The 8,970-nt window shown below is 41.7% G+C and overlaps 2 non-coding genes across 2 annotated transcripts; one reads left to right on the forward strand and one right to left on the reverse strand.

Annotated features, from left to right (window-relative positions):
- Window positions 1-1,709: 1,709 nt before the first annotated feature.
- On the reverse strand, window positions 1,710-1,783 carry trnai-aau (transfer RNA isoleucine (anticodon AAU)). Its single transcript has one exon. It is a non-coding gene; the product is annotated as a tRNA-Ile (tRNA).
- Window positions 1,784-3,808: 2,025 nt separating this feature from the next.
- Window positions 3,809-3,881, forward strand: trnat-ugu (transfer RNA threonine (anticodon UGU)). Its single transcript has one exon. It is a non-coding gene; the product is annotated as a tRNA-Thr (tRNA).
- Window positions 3,882-8,970: the final 5,089 nt, after the last annotated feature.

Genomic DNA, 8,970 nt, shown 5'->3' on the forward strand with positions numbered 1-8,970 from the left:
TGATTAAATGCATAAATAAATTACTAAAAACTAGTAAATAAATCTGACATAAACAAATAAATGTCTTAAATTGATTTATACATTTATTTATTTATTCATGTATTTATTTCTACTTTTATTTATTTCAACATTTATTTATTTTAACTTTTATTTATTTCTACTTTTATTTATGTATACATTATTTTTTCAACATGTATTTATTTCAACATTTATTCATTTCCACATTTCTGTGTCTGTATGCTAATGAGGTAGGAGGGACTAACCTCAGTCTCATTCAGGATTGGTCAACTGAGCGATCCAATCAGATCCACTTCCTGTTGCAGCAGATGGGCGTGGCTTAGATGAAGAAGTGAAGATGGCTGATTTCAGAGTTTTAGTGAATGACTTACGAGCTTTAGCTGATGAAGTTGAAAACAATTCACCAAATGACGACCTTCACTTTTATCTGGATAGTTTTATTAACAGCTTAGCTCAGCTAAACTCTGATATGGATTTAGAAGTTGACCCAGCAGTGTTTGATGGTCTGGAAGAAATTTCCCACCAGTTCTGCATCTTCTCAGAGACTGAAGAAACAACCTTCAGAGGCCCCTCCTACTTTTTACCCCCATATGATTGAGGCTCACCTCCATTCAGAGAACACTGCTCTGGACATCACAGAGATGTTCAGTGTGAGTGAGAGAACAATTAGTGTGAGGATGGTACATTATGAGATAAGGTCATTTTAACCTACTTCTGTCAACATCTGTTTTGTAACTCTTGCTTGTTTGAAAGTAGCAACAGTAGAACTATATTTGTGTGTAAATATTACTCATGTTAATGTGTATTAATAGTAGGCTAGGCTAACGTTGCATTGCTATTCCATTTCAATACTTATATTATGAAGCTATAGACTGGTCATATTATATGGCATATGTTCAGGTTCTAATGTCATGTAGACTACACAACAATTAGGCTACATTAAAACAATCTGCTCTGTTTTAACAGCACATCAGCCCTTGTCCTTAATATCAGCTAATGTATAAAGTCATCTAGTATTGTTTTGTCCTTGTTATCTCTAGCATCTGTCCAGGTTAGCAGTAGTTTTAATTTAGAGTTCAGTAAAACTTACTTTGTCAAAACAAGCACAGTTGTAGCTATAGTGTGCTAATATATGTACATGTTTGATCATTAAAAATAGGCTACATTATTATTAGTCTATGAGTTTTTATTACATACAATGGTTAGATCATTTCACACACAGTTTTCATTTCATGTCTATTGTGACCTTTCTCATTGTTTTGGATAAACAGAGTCCATGATTTATTCACTACATTGTAAGACAATGATTTGGATGAAAGTATAACCTACATTCTGCAGCTCCATCACAACTGTGGATACAAAATGATGGTTGGACACCTGAATACACAAGGCATACACATACAAAGTAAGTATTATTAGTATTTAACCTAAATTGTTCTGGGATTATTCATCAATAAATTGGTATTTGTCCTACTTGCTGATTTATTAAGATGTCAAAAAGAAGCTTCTTTACTGACAGTCATTCTAGATTTTTGGCTATTTGTGAATTTTCTTCCAGGTTTGGGAATGATTAACAGTTTAGATATTCTTTATCTGTGTTTATTGTATACATATTCATACCTTGTCCTTTCTGACTCATACACTAACATTTACAACACATGAAAGCAGGTTTATGGTCCTTGATTAATATCTGGTCAGTATGGGGTTTGAACCCATGACCTTGGCGTTATTAGCACCACGCTCTGACCAGCTGAGCTAACTGGCCTATGACGTTGCAAAAATGTGTGAGTTAAAACGCTGACGGTTCTAAACACCCAGAGAGTTGGCAGGTGAAAATTCAGCAGTACTCATCCCTTAGCTTAAAGCTGCAGTATGTTTTTTTTTTTTTTTTTTTTTTTAAATGATATTTGGTCAATTATCAATAATCATCTTTGAGCATATTATAATCTAAAGTGTTGTGAGTAGACAGTGAATCTTTTCTCCTTCTCCAGGCTCTGAAAATGAAGTTTATCAATACAGAATGGATGTCAGCCAATCAGAGTTCTTTTTACCAATGGGACCATCCAATGAGCTGTTTTAAGCATTACTATTGGCTGCTTGAGCTGCTCGTCAAAAGTCAATCTGTTCTTGATCTGAGAGTAGATAAAGTCTCATGGCTTTATATTCCAGCAGAAATCTCTAACGTGACTTTTGTCAAATCAAGAGGAAAAATGAAGACTGAGGTGGAGAAGCAACAGAATAAAGGCACAAACATGTTCATGAGGAACAGAGTCACAGAGGTTCCTCTGACTCTGTGTGTGTGGTGGACTTCACTTGATCTGCTTTCAGTCCGTGCACAGTCTGACCTGAGTCAGACAGAGAGTGATAACAAACGAGATAAATAGCTTGTAAAACTAAGAGAAACATTATCTAAGGTGGAGACAGAGAACAGACACATTTCATCTGCAGTGTGGAGTGTGTCTGCTCTGATCAGCTGCTTGTGTGTGAGGATCAGCTGTGGCTCTGAGCCTCTTACTGTCCTCACAGCAGTGAGTGATACATGCTTTTATGTCTCTAAAACATCAGAAAACTCTCCAATAACACAAGATAAAGTCTCTACATTTGTTACTAGTCTCTATGGAGAAAACAGTCACAAAGAGTTCCACAGTTGTGTGTGTGTGCACGCAAGAGTTCACAAGAAGTCTGGTGAGTTTTTCAGGAGGGGAGGGGGGAGTGTGAAGCATCTCATGATTCTACATATTGCAGCTTTAAAGCATGATATAACAACTGTAGCACAACTAGCATGTGGTCAAGATACATGTGTTTGTTGAGAGCTGACTGAACAAAGGCTATTGATTGGTAGCCTTTGAAATTGGTAAAAAAAAATTAGGATTTTATGAAGGAGTTGGAATTCCCTCTAAACTGAGGACCAAGATAAGACCACACACTATCATAACTGTTGTTGACATTAAGATTGAACTGTAAGAGAAAAAAGATACAGCATGAGAGGGATTTTCAGAGCCTTTTGAATGATAATCTTTGTAAAATGCCTAGTCAGCTGATTGAGGCTGTGTGTGTCAGACACTTTCTGTATCCACGGACCAATCAGATCATTCATTCATTCATTATACACTTTCATTATACACTGTGGTGACGCTGACAGCCTCAGCAGGAACATACAGCAGTTGTGCTGCTATACACAAAGTGTGGGGGTCCTTTCCCACCCCTGTCACAGGAGCGTGCACGTAGCCAGGCTGAAATCACCTGGGTTAAGAGAGTGAGTTGATATCTCAGTTCATAGTGCAGCTGCTCTCTGACAGAGAATGTTTGGTTAGGTGAAACCCGCTAACGGAGATAAATCCAGGATATACGTATCCAGCTTTGTAGTACAGGCCCACAGAGCTACACATCTTTAAACTACAGATGATCAGTGTGTGTGTGTGTGTGTGTGTGTGTGTGTGTGTGTGTGTGTGTTTTCTCACCCTGCAGCATCTGTAGCTTCAAACCCTCCATGAGTGGCTCTGATTGGCTGCAGGCAGCTCAGAACTACATGAAGGCTCTGCAGTATTCTTTAACACAAGGGTTCTCAACCTGGGGGTCAGGACCCCATTTGGGATCAGGAAACACTGGGAGGGGGAAGATTACTAGATACTATGGCACAAATAATACTAAACTTCCTCAATAACAGCGGATATTATTTAGATATATAAATAAATGTGTTTATCACATAACAATGGATGGACACACACACACACACGCGCGCACACACACACACACACACACACACACACACACACACACACACAGACAGGGTCTCATAGCTCAGAGGTTAAAGCACTGGTCTTGTAAACCAGGGGTTGTGAGTTCAATTCTCGTTGAGGCCTTTACTCACTGTTACCTACAGGTCACAGACTGATGGGGGTGGGGCTAAGGGTTTCATCAGGGTGTGTTCACACCCTTTAACTGCTCTAGGATTGGTTTGAATGGAAAGCGTCACTGGTGTTCCACCACGTGGAAGTTGACTTTTATTCTGAAGGATAGGACACACAGCAGGCTTAGCCTCAATTACATTTTTCACTTAACATTACATTTTCAATGACAATTCAGTTATAATATTTTTTTATCCTCAGAAACCTAATTACAATTATGTTCTTAATTACTAATGTTTATTACAATTCAATCAATCAATCAATCTTTTATTTGTATAGCGCCAAATCATAACCAATGGTATCTCAAGACACTTTACAGTAGAGCAGTCTTAACCCAACATAAATTCATCATGGCGGCAAGGAAAACCTTCTGTTAAGCATCAGGAACCTTGTGTGGATCCCATTCCTATGATGAACGACACACACACACGCACACACACACACACACACACACAGTTACGCTCAGCCTAGGAGCCACTGAACGGCACATGAACACGTCATCCTTTACCAGCCTCAAGCAGCACGCCAACACATCTTTTCCAAACTGGGCTATTTATTTGAGCCAAATAAGAAAAATAATAAGTACCAAAGTGGGTTACGCAGAACCCACAAATAAAAGAACATAAGTTTCCTAGCCAACTGGGCCAAACTGAAGAAAACGTATCACCGTTTCGGTCTCGCTGTGAAGCTGTCAAACGGTCAGCTGTCAGCTGTCAAAGGGCAGAAGGACGTGCTGCGTGCTGGTTGGAGCGTGGGTATAGGATGACCCGCCCTCTGAACCACCTCTCGGACACCATACGTCATCTGGGTCTTTTTGTAGCCGCCCTCCACCGAAGCTCAGCCAATCCGAAGTGGACCCGTTATTCACAGACCACGTAGGTTGGGCTGTTGATAGAGAGACCCCCCCCCCCCCCCCCATAGCGCACAACACAGAAACACAAGTAGCACACAAACAAAACTGACATACGACAACAGTCGTAACACCCCCTTCCCTAAGAATTAAACACTCCTGAAGAGTTTAATTTAAAGAGGACCGAGAAAGAGCATCAGCCAACACATTTTCTGTGCCCTTCTTATGAAGAATGATGACATTATAATCTTGTAAAAGAAGGGACCACTGCATAAGGCGTTGGTTTGAATTCCTCATCTGCGAAAGGAAAACGAGGGGGTTGTGGTCGGTGAAAACCTGTACAGGCTGGGAACTCGATCCTACATAGACCTCAAAATTCTGAAGGGCTAACAACATAGCGAGGGCCTCCTTCTCGATAGTACTGTAGTGTACCTGGTGTTTGTTAAACTTTTTCGAGAAGTAGCAAATAGGATGGTCGACTTTGTTTTCATCTGCTTGCAAAAGGACAGCACCAGCACCCCACATACTGGCGTCCACTTCCAACTTAAAAGGGCGATCAAAGTTAGGTGCAGCCAACACAGGAGAACTACACAAAAGAGCCTTGGCGGACTCGAAAGAAGTCTGACACTCAGGGGACCAGACAAAATTTTTCAACGGACTAACTAAAGCAGTGACAGGGGCGACAACTTCTGAGAAATTTCGACAAAATCCTCTATAGTAACCACACATTCCCAGGAATCGGCGCAGCACCCGTTTTGACTGGGGAGCAGGAAAGTCAATCACAGCCTGTACTTTTGCGGCAACTGTGCGAACTTGACCTTGACCTACTTGTTTTCCAAGATAAGTTACCCTTCCCTTACCGAATTCGCATTTAGCCAGATTAAGGGTAAGGGATGCGGCACTTAAACGAGTAAAAATCAGGGACAATGTTGCCACATGCTCCACCCACGTGGTTGAGTAAGCAACAACATCGTCAAGATATGCATCACAGTTGTCGATTCCAGCTAAAGCTCATCAATCGCTGGAATGTAGCAGGAGCATTCCTTAACCCAAATGGCATCACTGTATATTGGAGGAACGAATCAGGGGTGACGAAGGCAGAGATCTCAGAAGCAAGAGGAGCTAATGGAACCTGCCAGTAACCTTTTAATAAGTCCAACTTAGTAACATATCTGGCAGAACCAACCCGATCTATGCAATCCTCCATTCGTGGTAATGGGTAGGAGTCGGGCTTTGTGACGGCGATTACCTTCCGGTAGTCATTACAAAAACGAGCAGTTTTGTCGGGTTTGGGAACTAAGACACACGGGGAGCTCCAAGCACTTACGCTTGGAACAGCTAACCCGTGCTCGACAAGATAACTCACCTCACTTTTCACTAAAGCTCGTTTGGTTAGATTGACCCGATATGCATGCTGTTTGATTGGCAGGTTACCCTGCACATCAATGTCATGGCTTAAAACCGAAGTCTGATGAGGATGATCAGAAAAAATATTTAAATTATCCTCAATGAGCTTAATGATGTCAATTTTGGCTGATTCATCTAAATATGATAAAAATGATTCTAAGTCACTCAACACTTCAGAGTTTTGTAGACGAGTAACCAGCAATAAACCATTTTACTCTCGTAAGCCATCATGACTCACAGTGTACTGTGGTACGGCTTCACAAACAACCACCACGGGCACTTCAGTTGGAGCCATGGGGTGATCCTCTCGGGAAAAGTAACGTTTTAACATATTAATGTGGCACATCCGAGTTTTCTTTTGGCAATCAGGAGTTTTAATCACATAATTTGTATCACTTAATTTCCTTTCCACTACATATGGACCTGCAAATCGACACTGCAGACTACCGCCCAGCAGCGGCAGTAGCACTAAAACTTTGTCATCTGGCTGGAAAACTCTCACCACAGACTGTTTATGGAATCGAATTTTCATTTTTGACTGAGCCTGTGTTAGATTTTCCTGAGCCAGCTGACAAACATGGTGAAGACGCTCACGAAAAGAACTAACATAGTCTAAAACATTCGACTCTCTCCGAGGAGAATCGGAGGTCCACCTCTCTCTAAGCACACGTAAAGGACCGCGCACCGTATGACCGTACACAAGATCACAGGGACTAAACCCTAAAGATTCTTGGGGGGTTTCACGTATAGCAAACATGAGCAGGGGCAGACCCTCATCCCACTCTTTCTCAGACTCAGTGCAGAATTTGCGAAGCATTGATTTTAAGGTTTGGTGGAACCTTTCCAACGCACCCTGAGATTCTGGGTGATAAGCACTCGACGTCACATGTTTTATGTTTAACTCCTTAACAACCTGTGAAAACAATTTGGACATAAAATTTGTACCGCGATCTGTCTGGATTTCTCTAGGAAGTCCAAACATAGAGAAGAACCAAAGGAGTGCTTTAACTACTGGTTTGGTTCTGAGTGAGTGTAACGGGACCGCGTGTGGAAAACGCGTAGCTGCACACATGATAGTTAAAATGTACTGATGTCCAGCTTTCGTTTTTGGCAAAGGCCCCACGCAATCTAAAATCACCAGTTCAAACGGCTCCCCAAGCACAGGAATTGGTTTTAATGGTGCTGGAGGGATTGGTTGATTTGGTTTTCCTGCAAGCTGGCAGGTGTGGCACGAACGGCAATATTTGGCTACATCCGATTTTAAACCGGGCTAAAAGAAATGGCGCAGCACACGGAAATATGTTTTTTTAATGCCAAGGTGGCCTGCTAAACAAGAATCATGTGCAATACTTAGAACTTGTGGTCGATATTCTTTGGGCATCACTACCTGATGAACCGCCTGTAATTCATCAGCTTCAGGACTCCACTTCCTCATCAGAACACTATCTTCAAAGAAGAACACAGGAAACGTGCTTACACCAGCTGATGCAGAAGACAAACAAGATGTTAATGTTTTATCATTTCTTTGAGCAGTTATTAACATCTCACGGGTCACATTTAATGTTAACTCAGCATCACTGGGGAATAAACACAGTTCATTTTTACCTTTCATCTCGTTTTCAGATTTTACAACATTTTCAAAAATGTTAGATTTCACATTTTCATCAACAGTAGTCATGAACGAATCAGACAAATCTACAACGTCACAAAGTTTACGAGCCTGTGCGCGCGTAATGGCGCACACAGGGAACAGAGATGGCACAGAGGGGTCAGCAGGAGCGGCCATGGACGAGACGGGGATCGGATCATCGGCAACCACTGGGGAGGGAAACACATTTCCACCAGCTAAATCATTCCCTAGGATAAACGAAATGCCACTAACGGGCAACCGTGGACACACGGCCACTTTGACAGGTCCTGACACTAATGGTGACTGCAGATGCACCATGTGCAGTGGGACTCTCCTCACAGTCATCCCGATGCCCCACATTAACACATCAGCATCACACGAAGTTTCATCCGACAGGGGTAGGACGTCACGCAACATTACGGACTGATAGGCAGCCGTATCCCGTAGGATGTTAATAGGTGCCTTTTCTTTTTCTTCACCAGTCACAGAAACAAAGCCCTGCGTAACAAAAGGCTCAAAACGAGAATCCACGTCTAAAATTACAGCTTTCGGAGGCGCAGAAAATAACTCAGGTGAAGACACAGTCTTAATCAAACACACACCCGCAGGTTTACTTGGTTTGGACTGCTCTTTCTTTCCTAAACTCGGACACACAGCAATCAAGTGACCTGGCTCTTTGCAGTAAAAACACTCACGGCTGTCCTGCGCACCCGTGGGAACAGTTTTACGAGCGAGCTTTGGTGACCTATTTCTATTTCTAAGTTCATACACATTATTTTGACAGCGCGACGATTGCATTGGAAACACACTCTTATGTGTCAAAATAAATTCATCCGCTAACACAGCAGCTTTTGTAACAGAGGACACTTTTTGTTCGTTCAAATAAATCACGATGCGCTCAGGCAAACACTTTTTAAATTCTTCAATCAAAATTAACTCACGCATTTCCTCCAAGGAGTTAACTTTACATGCTTGACACCACTTGTCAAACAACACGCTTTTCTCACGGCAAAATTCCACGTACGTCTGATTGGTATTTTTTTCTCTATTCCTAAACCTCTGTCTATAAGCTTTCGGGACAAGCTCATAGGCACACAGCACAGCTTTCTTTAACGTCTCATAATCTAAACTCTGCTCAATAGACAAACTGGCACAGA

This window comes from Gouania willdenowi, unplaced genomic scaffold (genome assembly GCF_900634775.1).
Source record: "Gouania willdenowi unplaced genomic scaffold, fGouWil2.1 scaffold_163_arrow_ctg1, whole genome shotgun sequence".
In the NCBI taxonomy this organism is placed as follows: domain Eukaryota; kingdom Metazoa; phylum Chordata; class Actinopteri; order Blenniiformes; family Gobiesocidae; genus Gouania; species Gouania willdenowi.